The following is a 20750-nucleotide window of genomic DNA, read 5'->3' as shown; positions in this document are numbered from 1 at the left end:
CATTACCAGAAGGGCTTATCCATGTTCCTGTTGAGGGACCTCTCGGTTGTCTCCAGTTTTGGGCCATTGCAAATAAAGCTACATTTACATGAGAGTGGTTTTTGTTTTTCTTTTCACTTGGTAAATACCTAGAAGTGGGATTATGGACTTTATTGTAACTGTATATTCAACTTCCTTAGAAACTGACCAGGTTCTTTCCAAGCAGCTATCCAGTTTTGCATTCCCACCAGCAGAGGATGTGAGTTCCTGCTGCTCCGATTGCAACCTTATCAGCACGTTGTATTGTCAGTCCATTTTTGTCTTGTGTCTGTTCTAATATCTGCGTAGCGGTTTTAATTTGCGTTTCCCAAATGACTAATAATGTTAATATGCCGCCCATGTTTGTGAATGGGTAGCTGGTCCCATGTGTTTCTCTTGATTTTCTCCTTTTATGATCAACCAGGTGGATAGTCTTTTGCAACATAGTTTTCTATTTTTATAATAAATACACATTTCCATTATGAGTTTTGGCTTTCTGAACTTTTTACTGTGGAACAAATGTAAATTTTTGTGTAGCTGAGTATTTGAATGATAATTTCACTGTTGTCTAAAGCTGGATTGTTTTATAAGAATCTCATAGATTACGTCTGTGACTATATAGACATGCAAGACAGGGTACAACGTAATAAATTCTGCGAGTGCTAAAGGTTGGCTTTGGATTGACAAATGTCACTGTAGGAAAAGAAATCTTAGGTCTTTGGCCAGATTTTTTCCCCTTTGACTATCAAATGAACAAACAAACCTGATACTTCCTTGGGATGTCTGTCATAACCCCTTTGTTATGTTCTTATGACTAATCATTTAATACTAGGTGAAAGAGATTAGGAATGAATGTTTTTAAATTTGCCCCAATTTACATAAACATTTAAATTGACAGCTTAAAAATAACTTGTGGCTTCATTGAGCTGAATGAATAAAAATGTGTGGAATACTCGTCACCTACGTTCTTGCATTTCAAAGACTACTGCTGAAAAAAGCTGTAATTCAGTAAATGAGTTTCTTAGTTTAAATTTAGCTTCTAATAGAATGAAGTAAAAAATATAAAGTTTTAGTGAGTGATTTTTACCCTATTGGAGCTTTATATTTACTGTTTCTGTTTTGCAAAGGCCTATATTTAATCTATTAGACTAATATGCAGGGATGCCAGGTTATTTAAATAGATTTTTCTGTTTGCTGTATAAAGTCCTTTTAAGAATACATAAAATGTATGCTTAAGTGGGGAAAATACTGTATAAGCCTTAAACGATAATATTGCTGTCAATCACTTGGTTAATTATGAGGATTCTTTTGATATGGATTTTATGAGTTATCCCCAGTTTCAGCAGGAGAAGGCCATTTTAACCAGTATTTTATTTACATGTTCAAATTATGAAAATAATGTTATTATTAGGACTCATCACAAATGGGAAGATGACTTTTTTTGTCTGCTTTAGAATGAGCCTTTTAAAAAGTATATTTTGAGAGAGAAAAAGAGCACAACCCAGAGAGGGGCAGAGAGAGACTCCCAAGCTGTCAGTATGGAGCCCCGTGTGAGACTCGATCCCACCAACTGTGAGATCATGACCTGAGCCAAAATCAAGAGTTGGATACTCAACTGACTGAACCACCCAGCATCACTAGAATGAGCCTGTCTCTTTAAATATTGTTTGATAGTGTGATTACATTATTAATAATTCTAGTGGCTGAACCCAGGGTGGTGGTGGTTAGTATGATCATGACAGTCTAAATTTAAACCAGCAATTTTTAAAATTAATTTGAGAGAGCATGCATGAGCACACATGAGCAGGGGAGGGGCAGAGAGAGAGGGAGAGAGAGCATCCCAAATAGGCTTCGTGTTGGAGGCTCAAACCACTGAGCCACTCAGGTGCCCATAAGCCAGCAACTTTTAAATTTGAAAATGCAAACCTTTCTATAGTGGTTGCTCTCGTCACTGAATATAACTTACATTGACCTGCCTTTTCAGACTTTGTAAATAAGTTCTGGATAAGAAAAAGTAGCCTTGTGAAAGACAGGAAAAAGTGCTATGTGTTTATGTTATAAATATATTTTATTTCCATCTTCCAGTTTCCATGGAACAGCAGGGAAAAAAGAGGAAGAAGGGGAGGTTGTTTTCTAATATTTTGATAGTAGCTTCTTCCTCTTTACAGATTAGGAAGGTGAACTTTGTGACTTCAGTTGAGTATGCTTTAGAGCCCAGGAACTGGCAGCCACAAGCAGCTGTGCATGTATGACAGTTGACACTATCAGTTTTAGCATCCATCACCATTTCAGGAGCCTGGGTGATTCAGTTGGTTGAGCCTTTGACTTTGCCGCAGTTCATGATCTTGCAGTTTGTGGGTTCAAGCTTAGGATTCTCTTCCTGTCTCTCTGTCTTCCCCTTACTCTCACTTTCTCTTTCAAGATAAGTAAAAAAAGAGAGAGAGAGAAATCACCATTTCTGAATTTGGGGAATTGAGGAAGTGTGGATCTTCACTTTTTAAAAAAAAATTTTAATGCTTATTTATTTTTGAGAAAGAGAGACAGAACACAAGCAGAGAAGGAGCAGAGAGAGAGACACACAGAATCTGAAGGAGGCTCTAGGCTCAGAGCTGTCAGCGCAGATCTCGATATGGGACTTAAACCTACAAACCGTGAGATTATGAAGTCAGACGCTGAAGTCGGTCTGAGCTGAAGTCAGACGCTTATCCTACTGAGCCACCGAGTAGGAACCGAGGTGCCTCCAACAACTTCTTTTTTTTAATGTTTATTTATTTTAAGAGAGAGAGAGTGGGCGCAGAAAGGGGAGGGGCAGAGAGAGAGAGGGAGAGAAAGAATCCCAGGCAGGCTCTGTGATGTCAGCACAGAACTCACAAACTGTGAGATCATGACCTGAAGCTGAAATCAAGTCAGTAGCTTAACCAACTAAGCCACCCAGGCACCCCTGTAGTTTGACTTCTTCTGAGCAGCTGTTTTTTAGTTGACTCCAAATCAGGTGCTTTAATTTACATGTTATTTAACTTAGTCCTCACAGTTAGCCTACATGGTATGTATGATTACCCACATTTTAACAAATAAAGAAAATGTATCCAGGGTAACATAGCTATAGTGGCAGAGTCAGATTTTGAACCTTGGTTTTTGAGCTGAAAGTCTATGCTTATCCATTATATTGCCTCTCCTAAAAAGAGGAAAATAATGAAAATTTCTAGAAAATCTCTCTAAACATTTAAGTCTCTGGGAGAGAAACTAATACTTAGGTAAGACTGGGCTTACCTCAGCCTTGGTAGTGTTTTCTTCAAACTTAATTAAGGGACTTCACTTTTGGAAGACATATTTTATACATGTTATATGAGGGAACTGCCAGCAGAATACATATTAGTGCTAAAGATATGATTCAGTCTCCAGTTTATGTCTCAAAAAGGATTCCAGTGATGTTACAGATAACCTTCTTGAAGATAAAAATCATGCATGAATCAGAAATAATACATGTATGAATTGCTTAGTAGTAAAAAAAAAATTCTTTTCAAAACTTTACAAAAACAAACTGTTGTATAGCTTGCAAATAATGCTTTAGACTGGTCAGTATTTTCATTTTATAGCAGATCAATAAATTCCATTTGTGCAGTGATTAAGCTGTCTTTATCTTAATGGTATTTTACCCTGTAGTGGTGTTACACTGTCAAAATTAACGACTATATGTAGAATTGTTGTCAGTTGGAAGTTTTTCTTAACATTTTCATTGTATTAGTGATCTTATTGTACATTTAATGTAAATCCATCTATAGGCCAGTCATTATGTAGTATTTATTTCTAGCATATTAAAATTCTCAAATCAGTAAGTATAGAAAATATTTCAAATATGATAAAATTGTACGGGAACTTGTTTTAGTGTATATAATCAAACTACAGACCTTTTGTTAAGAGTGCTAAATATATAGTTGACATTTGACATTTGGTAAGGAGAAAGTCCAGAATTCCTTATTTCTTTTGTTAATATTTTAGGGCAGAGTATATTATAATATTGAGTAGGATGATGTAAAAGCATTACCTGAGTCTGTTTGTTTACTTATTATTTACTTCTTTGTTTCGGTGTTACATGAAGATTAATACAGGCGGAGGTTGAAAAGGAAGGTACACTCTTAGAAATCAGCACAGTTGAGTTCTAAAGTTGGTATAGTTGATACTAATTGTGACTTTGGACAGAGCATTAAACTTCTCCAGATCTTAAATTCTTTTGTCTGTACAGTAATTAGACTGTGGGTTCTTCTTTAAAATTAAAAAAATTTTTTTTAATGTTTACTTAGTTTTTGAGAGAGAGAGAGACAGAGAGTGAGGGTGAGCCTGGGAGGGGCCGGGAGGGAGGGAGACTCAGAATCTGAAGCAGGCTCCAGGCTCTGAGCTGTCAGCCCAGAACCTGATGCGGGGCTTGAACTCACGAACCGTGAGATCGTGATCTGAGCCGGAGTTGGATGCTTAACCGACTGAGCCACCCAGGTGCCCCTAGACTGTGGTTTCTAAGATTAAGCCCACATCTGTGATTCTTAGGCCAGAAATTTTGTCTGTACTAAAGCTAATATAAATGGTATAGTTGGTCTACTTTTCTTTTCTGGTTCCAACCAATAAATAGGGATTTTTGTTTTGTTTTTGTTTTCAGAATGAGCAGCCCAGCACAACTATGCTGGTGAATTTAAGTGCTTATAATACTCTATATACTTACAGTAATACAGTACACGTTAAAAAAAATAGGCTTCTTGCCACTAGAAATAAAAGACTATAAAATTAGCCAAATATATTTTAAGCTTTTTTTTTTTCTTCCATTTTTGCAGGAAGGAGGTAGGGAAGGGTTAGATTATTTGGACCTCTCTATGCTTAGCATAATGTGGAGTAAGCCCTTAGTACTGGGAACGCCTGAAGTACACTAGGCGTCTTTGCATTAGCTCTCATGGAATTCCCTGTCTTCTTATTCAAGATGTGTGTTCTTTACCACAGAGTCCAGCATCTACATATGGTCTGATATTCTAAATAATTTGGTTGTTAAAATGGTTATAAGGCTTTAAATAGTAGTTTTAATGTCTTTATGTCCAAGTGCTTAGTAGGTGTTCAGTAAACACTTGTTTGGATAATCATGTATAAGGAATAATAATGTTTTGTGGAATGATAAAGGTTTTGAAACTTTGGTAGACATTAGGTTGAAACTATATGAACAACTTCCTGTGAAGTTTAAAATTTTGAACTTTGACTTTTTTAATTATTAAAAATTCTTTCACTTTTTTTAAAGCGGTGGATTATGGTGAATTTACTAACATTTATTGAGTACTTCCTTCGTGCCTGGCATTGATCACAACCCTTTACATGCATTAACTCATTAATCCTACTCTATGAAGTAGTTTCTTTCTTTCTTTCTTTCTTTCTTTCTTTCTTTCTTTCTCTCTCTCTCTCTCTCTTTCTTTCTTTCCTTCCTTTCTCTCTCTCTCTTTCTTTCTTTCTTTCTTTCTTTCTTTCTTTCTTTCTTTCTTTCTTTCTCTCTCTCTCTCTCTCTTTCTTTCTTTCCTTCCTTTCTCTCTCTCTCTTTCTTTCTTTCTTTCTTTCCTTCCTTTCTCTCTCTCTTTCTTTCTTTCTTTCTTTCTTTCTTTCTTTCTTTTCTTTCTTTCTTTCTTTCTTTCATCTATGTTGAGACAGCATGTGAGAGTGGGAGAAGGGGCAGAGAGAGGAGAGAGAGAGAGAGTCCAAGCAGGCTCCATGCTGTCAGTGCTGAGCCCTATGCAGCAAGACTTGATCTCACGATCTCACGAATCAGGAGATCATGACCTGAGCTGAAATCGATAGTTGGTTGCTTAACCAACAGAACCACCCAGGCGCCCCTGAAGTAGTTACTCTTTAAGCCCGTATGGTGTATGAGGAAACTGATATGTTAAATAGTTAAATAACTTTATTAAAATACAGAGTTAATAAGTGACAGGCCAGGATTCAAACCCAGAAGGAACAATTAGAAGCATACATACTTAATTACTATGCTAGACAGCTTCCCAGTGTTATATATGTGAAGTTTCAGAATTTTGTTGGACTTCAGGCTTTAAATTCATCAAACCTCACACACCCCCATTTCAGTTTTTTGTTATAGTGATTAGACTATCTTGTGATCATGACATTTTCTGTTGCTAAACTTCTTATCTTTAGATAAGTTGGATAAGAATTAGGTCTTTGACACAAGTAACACTTTCCTTCCAAACTATTAACATTTTAGAACTGTTTTGTGAGTAATAAACTTGATTTTGGCAAAATGCCAAACACTGCTATTGTTGGAACTGTCAAACTAGATAGAATTTTGAATACTGTATTAAGATAAATAGACATTGAACAGAATATTTTTATAAAGATCTCATAAATCTGGTCTGTATAAATCCTGTCTGTCTCCAAATGTATAATGCAGAAGATAGGAAAATCTGAGGCAATAATATAGCCAATCAGTCCCTTTAAATGTAGCATTTTTTCTTTATCCATAGTTTTTATTGCACAACAGTATAGAAATAATGGTCTTCAAAGTAAGGCTAAATTGCCAAGCAGGAAAGTTTATACTTCAAGGAATCCCAACTCCTTAGTAAAAATACAAACATGGCTGCATGGAAACTTTATAAGGCCTTCATGTTCATGTGTCTTCCTAGTCTGTAAATCAGGACTTTAAATATAGATTTCCTGTCTTCAGCCAGAGTAAGCGTGCCAACTAATGAGTATATTCTTGAATGCATGTCAATAGGAAAAAAAATACACACACCTCTCATATAAAATTATTCCTTACTTAAATCAATGATGATTGATTGTTTAAATGTAATTTGAGTTGGTAGACCATGTGTGACCAAGAAATAAATTTGTTTTGCTAAATTCATTAAAAGTATTGAGAATATTTGTTACTTCCCCCAGGCCTTGGTTATCCCGACTAGCCTAATTTGTATGTTCGACAATAAGGGTATCCAATTAATCATTAAGGGTCCCCTATTTATATCTAAATGTATCTTGGAGAGAAAATATCAGCATTAGTGAAGTGTTAGTGAAGCTCTGGAACAACACATCTCACTAGTCCTGAATATTAAATGCTCGTTCTAGAGCTGATACTAGACTAGGTATGTCCTAGGAAATTTCTGAAAACACAGCCAGTGGATACCTTAATCAGGGCAGCCAGCAGCTTATTTTTTCTAGGACATTTAAGAAAATGGGATAATTCTTTCTTTTCTTCTTTCCTTTCCTCCCTTCCCCTTCCCCAGCCTCCTAACCTCTTCCCCCCTTTCCACAAAGACTTTGGGCCAAACATAAGTCTTGTAAGAAGCAATCTTCTATGAAGAATGCAGAATGCAGACAATAAAAGTTAGAGCCAAAATTAATAAAGTAGAAAACAAAAATACAGAAGGGAGAGAATCAACACAATCACTACTTAAAAAAAATTTTTTTAAATGTTTTATTTCTTTTTTTTTTTTTAATATTTTTTTATTTATTTCTAGGAGAGAGAGAGAGACAGCGTGAGCAGGGGAGGGTCAGAGAGAGAGGGAGACACAGACTCTGAAACAGGCTCCAGGCTCTGAGCTGGCAGTCAGCACAGAGCCCGATGCAGGGCTCAAACCCATGAACCATGAGATCATGACCTGAGCCGAAGTTGGATGCTCAACTGACTGAAGGACCCAGGTGCCCCTTGACTGATGTATTTTATAATTGGAAGTTGGTACCTCTTAATCCTCTTCACCTATTTTGCCCTCCCCCCCTCCTCTCTCCCCTCTGGCAACCACCCATTTGTTTTCTGTATCTATAAGTCTGATTTTGTTTTGTTATCTTTGCTCATTTAATTTTTTAGATTGTACATATAAGTGAAATAATATTTGTCTTTGACACATTTCACTTCATATGATATTTTCTAGGTCTATCCATGTTGTCACAGTGAAAAGATTTAATTCTTTGTTTATGGCTGAATAATACTCCACTTTATGTGTATACCACATCTTTTTTATTCCTTCATGTATCAGTGGACATTTAGGTTGCTTCCATATCTTGGCTATTATAAATAATGCTGCAGTGAACATAGTACTGCATGTGTCTTTTTGAATTTTTATTTTCATTTTGGGTGGGAAATACCCAGCAGTGGAATTGCTGGATCTTACAGTATTTTGACTTTTAAATTTTTGAGAAACCTCCATACTGTTTTCCAAACTGACTACACCAGTTCACATTTCCACCAGCAGGGAATGAGGGCCTCTTTTCTCTACATCCTCATGGACACTTGTTACTCTTGTTTTTGTTTCTGATTTTGTTTTTGTTTGTTTATTTTTTTAATTAGCCATTCAGACACCTGTGAAGTGATATTTTATTGTGGTTTTGATTTGCATTTTCCTGGTGATTAGCATTTTTTTATATGTCTGTGGGCCGTCTGTATGTCTTCTTTGGAAATAGGTCTATTCAGGTCCTTTGCCCGGTTTTTAATCAGATTGTTCGCTTTTTTCATATGGATTCTTTATATATTTTGGATTTAACCCCTTATTAGAATACTTTGCAAATATCTTCTTCCATTCAGTAGGTTGCCTTTACGGTTTGTCGATGCTTTCCATAACTCTGCAAAAGCTTTTTAGTTTGTGGTAGCCCCAGTTTATTTTTGCTTTTGTTGCCCTAGCTTGAAGAACAGATGCAAAAAAATATTAGTAAGACTGATGTTCAGGAGTTTATTGTCAGTATTTTCTTTTAGGAGTTTTATGGTTTTGGGTCTACATTTAGGTCTTTAATCCATTTGAGTTTATTGCTGTATATGATGTAAGAAAGTGGTCCAGTTTCGTTCTTTTGCTTGTACCTGTCCAGTTTTCCCAACACCATTTATTGAAAAGATTGTCTTTTCCCCATTGTATATTCTTGCCTCCTTTGTTGAAGATTAATTGACCACGTAAGCATGAGTTTGTTTCTGGGCTCTCAGTTCTGTCCCATTGATTTATGTGTCTGTTTTTGTGCCAGTATTGTACTGTTTTGATTACTATAGTTTTATAGTATAGTTTGAAATGTGGGTGTGAGACCTCCAGCTTTTTTGTTTCTCAAGATTGCTTTGCTGTTTGGGTTTTTTGTTTTTTGTGGTTCCATAACAATATTTAGGATTATTTGTTATAGTTCTGTGAAAAATTCTATTGGAATTTGGATAGGAATTGCATTGAATTTGTAGATTGCTTTGAGTAGTATGGACATTTTAACAATACTAATTCTTCCAATCCATGAACATGGTTTATCTTTCCATTTGTTTGCATCATTTTTAAAGTTTTTTAAAATGTTGATTTATTTTGAGAGAGAGAGAGACAGAGCGTGAGCAGGAGAGGAGCAGAGAGAGAGATGGAACACAGAATCTGAAGCATGTTCCAGGCTCCGAGCTGTCAGCACAGAGCCTTATGAGGGGCTGGAACTCACAAACCACAAGATTATGACCTGAGCCGAAGTTGGATGCTTGACCAACTGAGCCATCCAGGCGCCCCTATTTGTGTCATTTTTAATGTCTTTCATCAGTGTCTTATAGTTTTCAGAGTGTAGGCCTTCCTCCTCCTTGGTTAAATTTATTGCTAGGTATTGTATCTTTCTGATGCAAGTATAAATAGGATTGTTCTGATGATTTGTTATTAATGTCTAGAACACAATGTGTTTCTGTATATTTTGTATCATGCAACTTTTCTGAATTTACGTATTAGCTTTTTATTTTTTTGGTGGAGTCTTTAGGGTTTTCTATATACAGTATCATGTCATTTGCAGGTAGTGAAAGTTTTACTTCTTTACCAATTTGGTGGATGCCTTTTATATCTTTTACTTGTCTGATTGCTGTGGCTAGGACTTCCATTATTAGGTTGAATAAAAGTGGCAAGAATAGGCATCCTTGTCTTGGTTTTGATCTTTAAGGAAAAGCTTTCAGCTTTCTTACATTGAGTATAGTATTAGCTGTAGGTTTGTCATATATAGCCTTTATTACGTTGAGTTATGTTCCCTTTATACCTACTTTGTTGAAAATTTTTGTCATGAATGGGTGCTGAATTTTGTCAGATGGGTGTTTTGCATCTATTGAGATGATTATATGGTTTTTATCCTTCATTTGTTAACATGGTGTATCGCATTGATTGATTTGTAGGTACTGAACCATCTTGCAACTCTGGAATAAATCCCACTTGATGGTGGTGAATGAGCTTTTTAGTGTATTGTTGCGTTTGGTTTGCTAATACCTTGTTGAGGATTTTTGCATCTCTGTTTATCAGGAATATTGACCTATAATTTTCTTTTCTTTTCTTTTCTTTTCTTTTCTTTTCTTTTCTTTTCTTTTCTTTTCTTTTTTGATGTGGTATTTTTGGTTTTGGTGCCAGGGTAATGCTGGCCTCATAGAATGAATTTGGTAGCATTTCTTTCTCTTTCATTTTTTAAAGAATAGTTTGAAAAAGAGAGGCATTTATTCTTTAAATGTTTGGTATAATTCACCTGTGAGGCCACCTGGTCCTGGACTTTTGTTTATTTCAATTTCATAACCAGTAATCTCAGATTTTCTGTTTCTTCGCGATTCCGTCTGGGAAGATTGTATGTTTATCATTATGTAATGCCTTTATTTGGCTTTTGTTACAGTGTTTGTTTGAAAGTCTGTTTTGTCTCATGTAAGTATTACTCCCCCAGCTTTTTCTTTTCTTTTCTTTTCTTTTCTTTTCTTTTCTTTTCTTTTCTTTTCTTTTCTTTTCTTTTCTTTTCTTTTCTTTTCTTTCTTTTCTTTTCTTTTCTTTTCTTTTCTTTTCTTTTCTTTGCATGGAGTATACATTAAAATTAAGAAATTCTATTCACTGAGGCACCTGGGTGGTTGGTTATCTGTCCCAACTTTATTTCAGCTCTCATCTTGATCCTTAGGATCATGAGTTCAAGCCCCACAGTGGGCTCTCTGCTACGTGTGAAGCCTACTTTAAAAAAAAAAAAAAGTAATTCTGTTCACTAAAATACAGTTAAGAGTGAAAAGGCAGACCACAGAGTGGGAAAAAGGTATTTGCCCTTGGAAAAAAATGCAATATTGCAGAATACTCAGCCAGAATATATTAAAAACTCCTATACCGCAGTAGGAAGACAGATAACCTATTAGAAAAATGGGCAAAACACTTACATGGTCAGTTCACAGCAGAAAGTCTTCAGAAAGCAGACAGACATATTAAAAGATCCTCAATCTCATTAGTCATTTGCAGTGTACAGATTAAACTTGTGATGTGACACCGCTGCCAATCCTACAGGATGGCTAGAATTCAAGGACTGATGCTCTCAAATGTGATGAGGATGTATTGGATTTGCAACTCATTTTCCACAGCTGGTAGGACGATACATTGCTTTAACCACTCTGGTTAATACTTTTTTTTTTTTTTCTCTCACTAAAGCTGAACTTAATCATACTTGTACCACATGACCTTACAATTTTACTCTTAGGTATATATCCAACAGAAATTATAACATATGTTCTCCGAAACACACATGTAAGAGTGTTCACAGAACAGTATCCATACAGCCCCAGACTGGAATCCATCCAAATATTCAGAACCAGCATACTGGATAACCAAATGGAATACCATACAGCAGTGAGAATAAGTGAGCTATTGTAGTACCAGGCACACGGATGGGCCTCAGGAACATAATGTTCGGGAGAAAAAGCCAGTCACAAAAGACTACACATTGTGATTCCAGATATATAAAGTTTAAAAACAAGCAAAACTGATTTATTGTGTTAGAAGTCAGGAGAATTATTACTTTGGGGGAAAGATGTGACAGGGAAATAATAGGGGATCTTCTGTGTAGCTGGTTAAGGAAGTTCTATTCCGATAGTTTGCTATAAGCATTTAATAAAATCATGACTAGATAAATTTTATCAAATGCTTTTATTTGATAAAAGCTATTGACATGGTATGATTTTCCTCTTTTTTTCTTCTAATTTGAATTCTGAATGTTAAACCAGACTTGTGTTCTTGTACTATATTTCTTGATCTGGGTATTGGTTACAGAGGTGCATTAACTTCATGAAAATTAAGCAATACACTAGTATATTACACTGTGATAAAAGCTTTATTTAATATTTTTAATTGGGGCACCTGGGTGGCTCATTCGGTTAAGCGTCTGACTTTGGCTCAGGTCATGATCTCACAGTTCGTGGGTTCGAGCCCCGCATCGGGCTCTGTGCTGACAGCCAGCTCAGAGCCTGGAGCCTGTTTCAGATTCTGTGCCTCCCTCTCTCTCTGACCCTCCCCTGCTCATGCTGTCTCTCTTTCTCTCTCACAAATAAATAAAACCTGAAAAAATAAATAAATAAAAAATTAAAAAAATAAAATTTTTAATTTAAAAAATGAAATAGCACTTGGAGAGTTAGCCAGAAATGTACATGTTCAGTTTATAAGGTAAGAAGAGATAAAAAAAATTTGCATTTCCATGGAAGATTATCCTTCTCAGTCATGCTTGAGTTTGAACGTAGTTTGTAGGAGCACGTCAATGGCTCAGTCGGTTAAGTATCAGACTTCGGCTCAGGTTATGATCTCAGGGTTTGTGGGTTCCAGCCCCACGTTGGACTCTGTGCTGATAGCTTGGAGCCTAGAATCTGCTTTGGATTCTGTGTGCCTGCCTCTCTCTGCCCCTCTCCTCTTGTTCTCCCCCCCTTTTCAAAAATGGATAAACATTAAAAAAAAATAGAATGTACTTTGTAGAATAATAACATTTTATGAGGTAGTTTAGTAATTAACACATGCCTCCATGAAGTCAGCTACAAATACAAGTGAGGCTTTTTAAGTTGTAGCAAAACAATGGCATAATAATCAAATGGAACTTATTAATGGTAAGAATTGACTTCTCAACTTCACTTCTTTCTTAGTTGTGGTTTTTCACATACTGGGTAAAAGTCAGTCCAGGATAATGATCTCTGACAGAAGGGAAATGAATGGGGGTGAGCCTGCACAGTGTTTCTAAGCCACAGTGTCAATAGAGGGACGCTAAACAGCCCAGGAGTCACAGGATTGGGTTTGGGGTTTAGAGATGATAAGCTAAAATTTTAGGGCAAAATACTGGAAAGGAAAGAACTATAGAAATGGAGAACTCCAGGGACCTGGAGAGTGTGCCTTCAAGTCTTTGGCTGTCAATCTGTGTATACATGTAAAGTAACTGCTCAGCACTAGGGAGAGAACAACTGGAGGGAGGTGGAGGAAGAGCCCTCAGAGATCACAGAGTAAGCTGGCCACAGTAGCCAGAGTGGGAGGCCTCCTCATAGGCATGGGGTAAAGTCTTAAGGACACTGCTCTAGACCAGAAGCTACAGTAGTAGCCCTTCCTTATCCTTGGTTTTATTTTCTGTGGTTTCAGTTACCCGTGGTCACTTGTGGTCCAAAAGCAGGTGGTTCTCTGATTTATCATCAGAAGGTCAGTAGTAACCTAATGCTACATCACAGTGCCTGTGTCAGTCACCTCACTTAGTCTCATCACATAGGCATTTTATCATCTAGCATCATCACAAGAAGTGTGAGTATAGTACGATAAGGTATTTTCGTACCTTAGAGAGACTACATTCCTGTAACCTTTATTACAGGATATAGTCACAATTGTCCTATTTTATTATTGTTAATTTTTTACTGGGCCTAATTTATAGATTAAAGTTTACTAGAAGTATATGTGTTTAGGAGAAAGCATATATAGGTTTCAATACTAAGTGCAATTTCAGGCGTCTACTGGGTGTCTTAGAAAGTATCTCCCACAGATGAAGGGGGACTATTGTACTCTGGTCCCATGTAACAAAATTTAAAAAGTAAACCTTGAAACTATCAAACTGTTTCCAAACCATTAAACTACACCCAGATCAAATCTCAAAAACATAGGAATTCGGAAAAATCCATACCATATGATTAAGCAGTCCCACTTCTGGGTATTTATCTAAAGTAATTGAAATCAGGACTTTGAAGAGAGATTTGCACTTCTGCGTTCATTTAAGTATTATTCACAGGTGCCAAGAGGTGGAAGCAACCCAGGTGTCTGTCCATCAGTAGATGAATGAATAAAGAGAATGATGATATGTGTGTACAATAGAATATTATTTGGCCTTTAAGGAGGAATTCTGTCATGCAGCAACATAAATGAACCTGAGGACATTATGCAAAGTGATAGAAGCCAGTCCCAGAAAGACATATTACTGCATGATTCCTCTTATATGAGGTATCTAAAAGTAGTCAAACTCATAAAAACAGGAAGTAGAGTAGTGATTGCCAGGGGCTGGAGCTCGGGGAAAATGGGGAATTGCTATTTAATGGGTGTAATGTTTCAGTGATGGAAGTTGAAAAAATTCTAGAAATCTGCTGTACGACAACATTGTGCTTATGTTGTATTATATGCTTAAAAGTTTGTTGTGGCTAAAATAAATTGCATGAATTCATTTGTGAACTCGTATTTTCTATAAATACCATTTTCTGCTTTTAAAGAACACCCATATAGTGAAGATGAAGCATGAAAGATAAACGTATCCATAACAAATCTGAAAAAAATTCATTACCCAACAATTCTTAATGTCTTGCATTCTATTACAAAATTACCAGACACGCAAAGCAGAAAATATGACCCATAACCAGAACAGAAATCAACCCATAGGAAGAAGGAAAGAGGACGCGTATGATGAAATTAGCAGACAAGGACATTCAGGCAGTGATTATAACTGTACTCCATATGTTCAAGGAGTAGAGGAAAACAAACATGTCAGTGTGAGAAGTGGGAGTTGTTTTTTAAAAGAGAGACCCAAATAGAACTTCCGGAGATGAAAAATAAAATTTCCGAGGTGGAAAATACAGCAGATGAGATTAACAGAGTAGACATTGCAGGAGAAAAAGTTTAGTTAAAACCTGAAAACATAGCAATAGCAACTATCTAAAATGAAATACCAGCAGAAAAAAATAATTGGAAAAAAACACATCAGTGAGCTGTGGAAAAACGTTAAGCAATTTAACACAAATATAACAAGTTTTAGAAGGAGATGGGGAGACAGAAAAAAATATTTCAAAAAATAGTAGGCAAATATTTACCAAGTTTGATGAAAACTATAAATACACAGATTATAGAAGTTCACAAATTTCTAAGCAGAAGGACCAGGCACAATAATTAAATTGTTGAAACCAGTGACAAAAATCTTGAAAGAAATCTTAAAAGCAGCCAGAGGAAAATATACCACCTTAAATAACAGATGAACAAATAAAATAAAAACCACTACAGACTTGTCAGAAGCTGTGCATGCAGAAATGACATCGTTGAAGTGGAAGAAGAAAAACAAAAACTCAACCTGGAACTCTGTACCTGGCAAAAAGGATGTTTCCAAATTGAAGGCAAAATAGAGTTTTTTAGGTAAACAGAGCTGAGAGAATTTGTCACCAGCAGGCTTCTACTTTAAGAAATGTTAAGAGTAGTTCTTCAGGCGGAAAGAAAATGATATTACATGGAAATTTGCATCCACAAAAAGAAATGAAGAGTATAGGAAATGGTAGATACGTGTGTGGATATAAAAGTCTTTTCCCCCTTATAAATTCTTAAAGTTAATTGTGTAAAACAAGAATAACAACACATCATGGTGTTTATAAGTAGAGGTTAAAAACAAAAAGAGGTAGAGCTAAAAATGGTAAGAGCTAAAATGAAATCATAAATACTCACTGAAAGATGGCAGTACAGAAAGAAAAAAGAGGACAAAGATGAGACAAATAGAGGGCGCCTGGTGGCTCAGTCAGTTAGGCATCCAACTCTTGGTTTCAGCTCAGATAAGGTCCTGCGTGGGTTTGAGCCCCACATTGAGCTCTGCATAATCATGCAGAGCCTGCTTGGGATTCTCTCTCTGTCTCTGTCTCTGTCTCTCTCTCTCTCTACCTCTACCTCTCTCTCTCTTCCCCTTCCCCACTTGCAGTGTCTTTGTCTGTCTCTAAATAAATAAACTTAACCAAGAAATGCAGAAAAAAAGATGAGACTAAATAGGGAAATAGCAAAACAGAGTTAAATCCATCCATATGGGTGATCGCATTAAATGGTCTACATGCTCCATGGAGTTAAAAGAGATTACCTGATTAGATGGACTCAATTACATGCTGTCTGTAAGAAAGCCATTTTGAATAGAAAGATACTGATTAAAAGTAAAGAGATAGGAAAAATATACCATGTAGACAGTAATCCCAAGAAAGCTGGAGTTCCTATATTAATATTGGATAATGTAGATTTCAGAACAAGAAATATGAAAATTATTTCATAATGTAAAAGGAGTCAGTTCGTCAAAAGAGTATAACAGTCCTAGGTCTGTAGGCATCTAATGGCAGGAGTTTAAAATAGGTGAAGGAAAAGCAGTACAACGGAAAGGAGAAGTAGACAAAAGCCCAATTATAGTTGCAAACTTCAGCAGTCTCAGTAATACATGTTTGAACTATCGTCTACCACGAGAGACATGATTTATCGCTGTTTTTGTTTTAATGTTTTCTTTGATTTGAGATTTGCTGTCTTGTTAACCAAAAAGATTATGCCTACCAAACCTGATTATCAGAATAGTATTAAGGTGCAGATTCTATATAATTATCCACAACCAGGGAACCTGTAAAAATCATTACTTATTGAGACTTCTGAATTGCTAGGCGTATTAGTTTTCTATTTCTGTTATAACAAATTACCACTCGTGGCTTAAAATAACACAAATTTATTAATTATCATATAGTTCTGGACATCAGAAGTCCAAAGTGGATTTCACTGGACTAAAATCAAGGTATCGGCAGAACTGCATTCCTCTTGAGGCTCTAGGAAGTATCTATTACTTGCATTTCTAGCTTCTAGAGACTGCATTCTGTGGCTCAGGGCTTCTTTCTAAAGTAAAAAAGCTTGTATTTCAGACGGAATACTTGATATATAGATAATTCAAACAAGACAGTGAAAGTAAATTTTTGAAAAAGGAAACAAATGGTCAAGAATTCAGATCCACTTTGCAGTTCTGACAAAAATCAGTTTTTTCCTAGTGCTCTATTTGGGTGTGGATAAGTGGACGGAGAGACAGATTTTATTATACTTTAGATTTTGAAGACAAAATATCTAAATGGTTCCAACCAGATGGGTTTTGTTTTTGCTACCCACCGTTTCTTTTCCAGTCATTCCTAAAAAATCATGCATGCATTAAGTGAATCTGTGGAGTATTCGTTGAGCTCTTGAAACTCAGAGCAAGTGCCCCCATTTCATATTTATGTTACTAGTGTTCTCTGTTCTTTAGCTCTTGAAAGACCTTTTCAATGTCTTTATATATGCCTTCTGAGCTTTTCTTATTTAGGATATATTGGTGTTTCTGTATTTCATACAAACTTTTGAATGGAATGAAACAGGCTATTGTCTGAGTGATCATAGTTCCCTTTTATTTGCATAAAAATAACATAATTCTAATTATTCAAGCTAGAGGACAGCTTCCCATATGTGTCTAGTATGTGGGTATATCAAGCCAATAGTATCAATCTGGTAGGAGAGTATGGTTGAATAGTCATTAATGCTTTATTAACAGTCAGTAGCTGATCCAGGTGTAATATTATATTCTAAATAATCAGTGATATTTCAGAGCACCTGGATGGCCCAATTAAGTGTCCAACTTCAGCTCAGGTCATGATCTCACCGCTCGTGATTTAGAGCCCTGGATCTGGCTCTGTGCTGACAAGCTCAGAGCCCAGAACTTGCTTCACATTCTGTGTCTCTCTCTGTCTCTCTCTGCCCCTCCCCAGCTTGTTCTTTCTTTCTCTCTCTCTCTCTCTCAAATACACATTTTAAAAAAAGATGCTAAAAGTAATCAATGATATTTCTAGGCAGTAGCACCTTAGAGGAGGTAACATAATATTGTGCTATATTACAAAATGTTTTTCCAGGTAAAGATTTTGATTCATTACTTGGTACTTTGGGATTGGTGTGAGTGCATGAATGAAAACTGTGTGTTTGTGTGCGTGTGTAAACTCATGTGCCCATTTTCCTTCCTTCCTCTTGGGCTTACTTGTGAAAGTAGAAATTGCTCAGTTGTACTTTTATTCTGCCAGTCGTCTTAAAGATTTCAAAATCATTTTTAAATTAACGTGTTGCCTTTTACATGTCATTGTTGCAGAGTTTGGGATCCTTTACACTTCCCAAACTGGTTACTTCTCCTTACACAAATAAATAACTCTCAGAATTTTAGGAGGAGATAGCAAAGTAGAATTTGAGGTGGGAATTATAGTCATAGGAATTTACCCAAATGTATTTCAGGAATAATTAGGCTATTACATGGAAAGAAAACAAAACCAGTATCGTCCTAGGCACTTTGGCAGGGAGAAGAATCTGTTCACACATGGTTTTTCCCCTCAAGGAGTTGTCTGTCTTTTTCTTCCTCCCTCCCTCCCTCCCTCCCTTCCTTCCTAACTTTATTTTCTGATGTAAGTGCAACAGCAAAGGTATATAAGAAATTCATCCTTAGAGAGTTACAAGCTTTAGTCTGAAATCATAGATGACTTGAGAGCGCTCCTGTTTTGATGGAGGATATGCTGCAGTAGACATTAAGGAATGAGGCAGAGAATATACAAATGAGAAATAGTTTTCTAACAACGTGAAGAAATAACATATTTGACATTATTAAAGATTGTAGAATATCCATACTGGGACATTTTAGGGTAATTCTCATTTTCCTGGAGAGACCGTATGAAGAATAGTGGCTTAGAATTTTATGAATCCTCTTAAGGAGTTCTTATAGAAAAGTATGTCCAGGCTGGACTTCTTTCTCTTCAGGGTGCTCTGTAACCTCAAAGAGTGTAGGTCTAGAGTATATGAAAAGCATGTAAAAGACCCCATATGACCCCCAGAAGTCTTGAAACCCTCCTTAGCTACTTTTTGTGACAAATGTGACAAATGTGGAGAATAAGAAATAAAAGTTTCATTGACCTTGCTTGTTCTGTCTTATAAAGTCCCCTTGTTTCATTTCTGCATTCAGACTGTGTAAATTTGTACCAAGAAACTGCCAGAAGAATTTAATTTTCAGTCAGGAAGTAGTTGTCAGTAACAAACGTGAACACCTTTTCCCTTCCCTACCCTGGGCGGTAAATAGTAGGGGGGTGGAAAACATCAATCCATATTATGTCTTCAAATTGAGTGTATAATACTAAGCTTTTAAAATTCACTCTGACTCTGGGGCACCTGGGTGGCTGAGTCTCTTAAGCATCCAACTCTTAATTTCTTGATTTCACCTCGGCTCATGATCTTACAGTTCATAGGTTTGAGCCCTGCATCAGGCTCTGTGATGTCAGCGTGGAGCCTGCTTGGAAATTCTCTCTCTCTCTCTCTCTCTCTCTCTCTCTCTCTCTCTCTCTCCCTCCTTCTCCTCCTNTCTCTCTCTCTCCTCTTTTCTCTCTCTCCTCTTCTCTCTCTCCTCTCTCTCTCTCTCTCCCCTCTCTCTCTCTCTCCTCTCTCTCTCTCTGCTCCCACCCTGCTCTTTCTCTCTCAGAACATACATACATACTTACATAAATTCACTCTGCTTCCTAGAGACAGAGTTTGGCACTAACAGTGACCTCTATCCTTATTACAAATGTGCATCACAGGGGACGCTAGAAGACCTATATTGAGGTGTTGGGGGGCCATCGCTACTTTATGATTGGCTGAAGAGCAAAGGGAAAGTTTGTGTATCATCTTCATTTCTCATTCTTGAATCAGTATTTGCCACCCTTTGAAACCTAAAGCTCATAAGATGTTGGATAATACTTTAAATTCTGTTCTGAAGGAGTAATATTTTAGAAACATAAAACAATGTGTGCAGTATACAGTAGGCTTTGTTGTCAGAAGAAAAATATATGTACATTTCTATGAAATATGCATAATAAACATATACATATGTGAAGAAAAGGATTTTGATTTGGGGAAAAATATTCTAGAAGACATAATTTTCTTTGTGAAATATTCATAATTCAGGTTTCACTGTCATGAATGATACCAGTGCCAAGATCTGAGGCTTTATATAAATGTCAGTGAAAAGTTAGCTTCAACCCTTAGAAAATGTACAGAAATGTATTTCTGTGCATTAAGAAATACTATTTTGGGTAAATTTCATTTCTACTTCAGCCACTTTATGTATTTAGGTAAATGGATTTCTTTTTGCTAATTTACATTCATCTCAGATTTTAAAACCACCAGAAAGTATCCATACCCTTTGCTCAGCATGCAGTAAGATCTTAAGTAGGAGTTAAATGAAAGTTCCTACAGTGCTAAAGTTAATTCGATTTGGTAACCTTCCTATTTGCTTAGGAAATTGTACATTTGGGAAATCTTAGCTTAAATTTTACTTAATTCACATTTATTGCTGATAAAATGTACTTTCCTTGCTAACATATCATTCTGTTTGTTTCTTGATTGCTGTTCTTATCAACTTTCATGAGATAATAAAAATAACAAACTTAGAGATGTTCTTTTCAGGGGGAGAGACATGTATTTATCTCATTGCTTAATTGGGAAAATGGTGACTTACCATACAATAGATGTTTAACAAATACATGTTGATTAAATGAACTGATACAGATAGATGAAGCTTTTATACAGATAGATGAAGCTTATTCTTAAAAAAGAGGTATCACTTCATCCATTGGCATTTTTCTTTGCCTGCTATGCGGGGGGAACCAAATCAAGTGTTCATTTAATCTTACAACTACTTTATAAAGTAGAAGGTATTATCTCAGCTTTACAGATGAGAGAATT

At 36.2% G+C, this 20750-nt stretch overlaps 1 protein-coding gene across 3 annotated transcripts in view; it reads left to right on the top strand.

Annotated features, from left to right (window-relative positions):
• The window catches only part of GLCE (glucuronic acid epimerase), a 110563-nt gene that overhangs the window by 63274 nt on the left and 26539 nt on the right, over positions 1-20750 (top strand). The window contains exon 1 of one of the 3 annotated variants that reach the window (XM_077746475.1): positions 7665-7689. The exons of the other annotated variants lie outside the window; for them this stretch is intronic. The gene's annotated coding sequence lies outside the window, so the exon portion shown is untranslated. Of the gene's footprint in view, positions 1-7664; positions 7690-20750 lie in introns of those variants that run through there. 3 annotated transcript variants of the gene reach the window in all.

Source organism: Crocuta crocuta, unplaced genomic scaffold (assembly GCF_008692635.1).
Source record: "Crocuta crocuta isolate KB4526 unplaced genomic scaffold, BGI_CrCroc_1.0 scaffold130, whole genome shotgun sequence".
In the NCBI taxonomy this organism is placed as follows: domain Eukaryota; kingdom Metazoa; phylum Chordata; class Mammalia; order Carnivora; family Hyaenidae; genus Crocuta; species Crocuta crocuta.
Note: the sequence above shows the minus strand (reverse complement) of the source record. Positions and strands in the feature narration are given on the sequence as shown.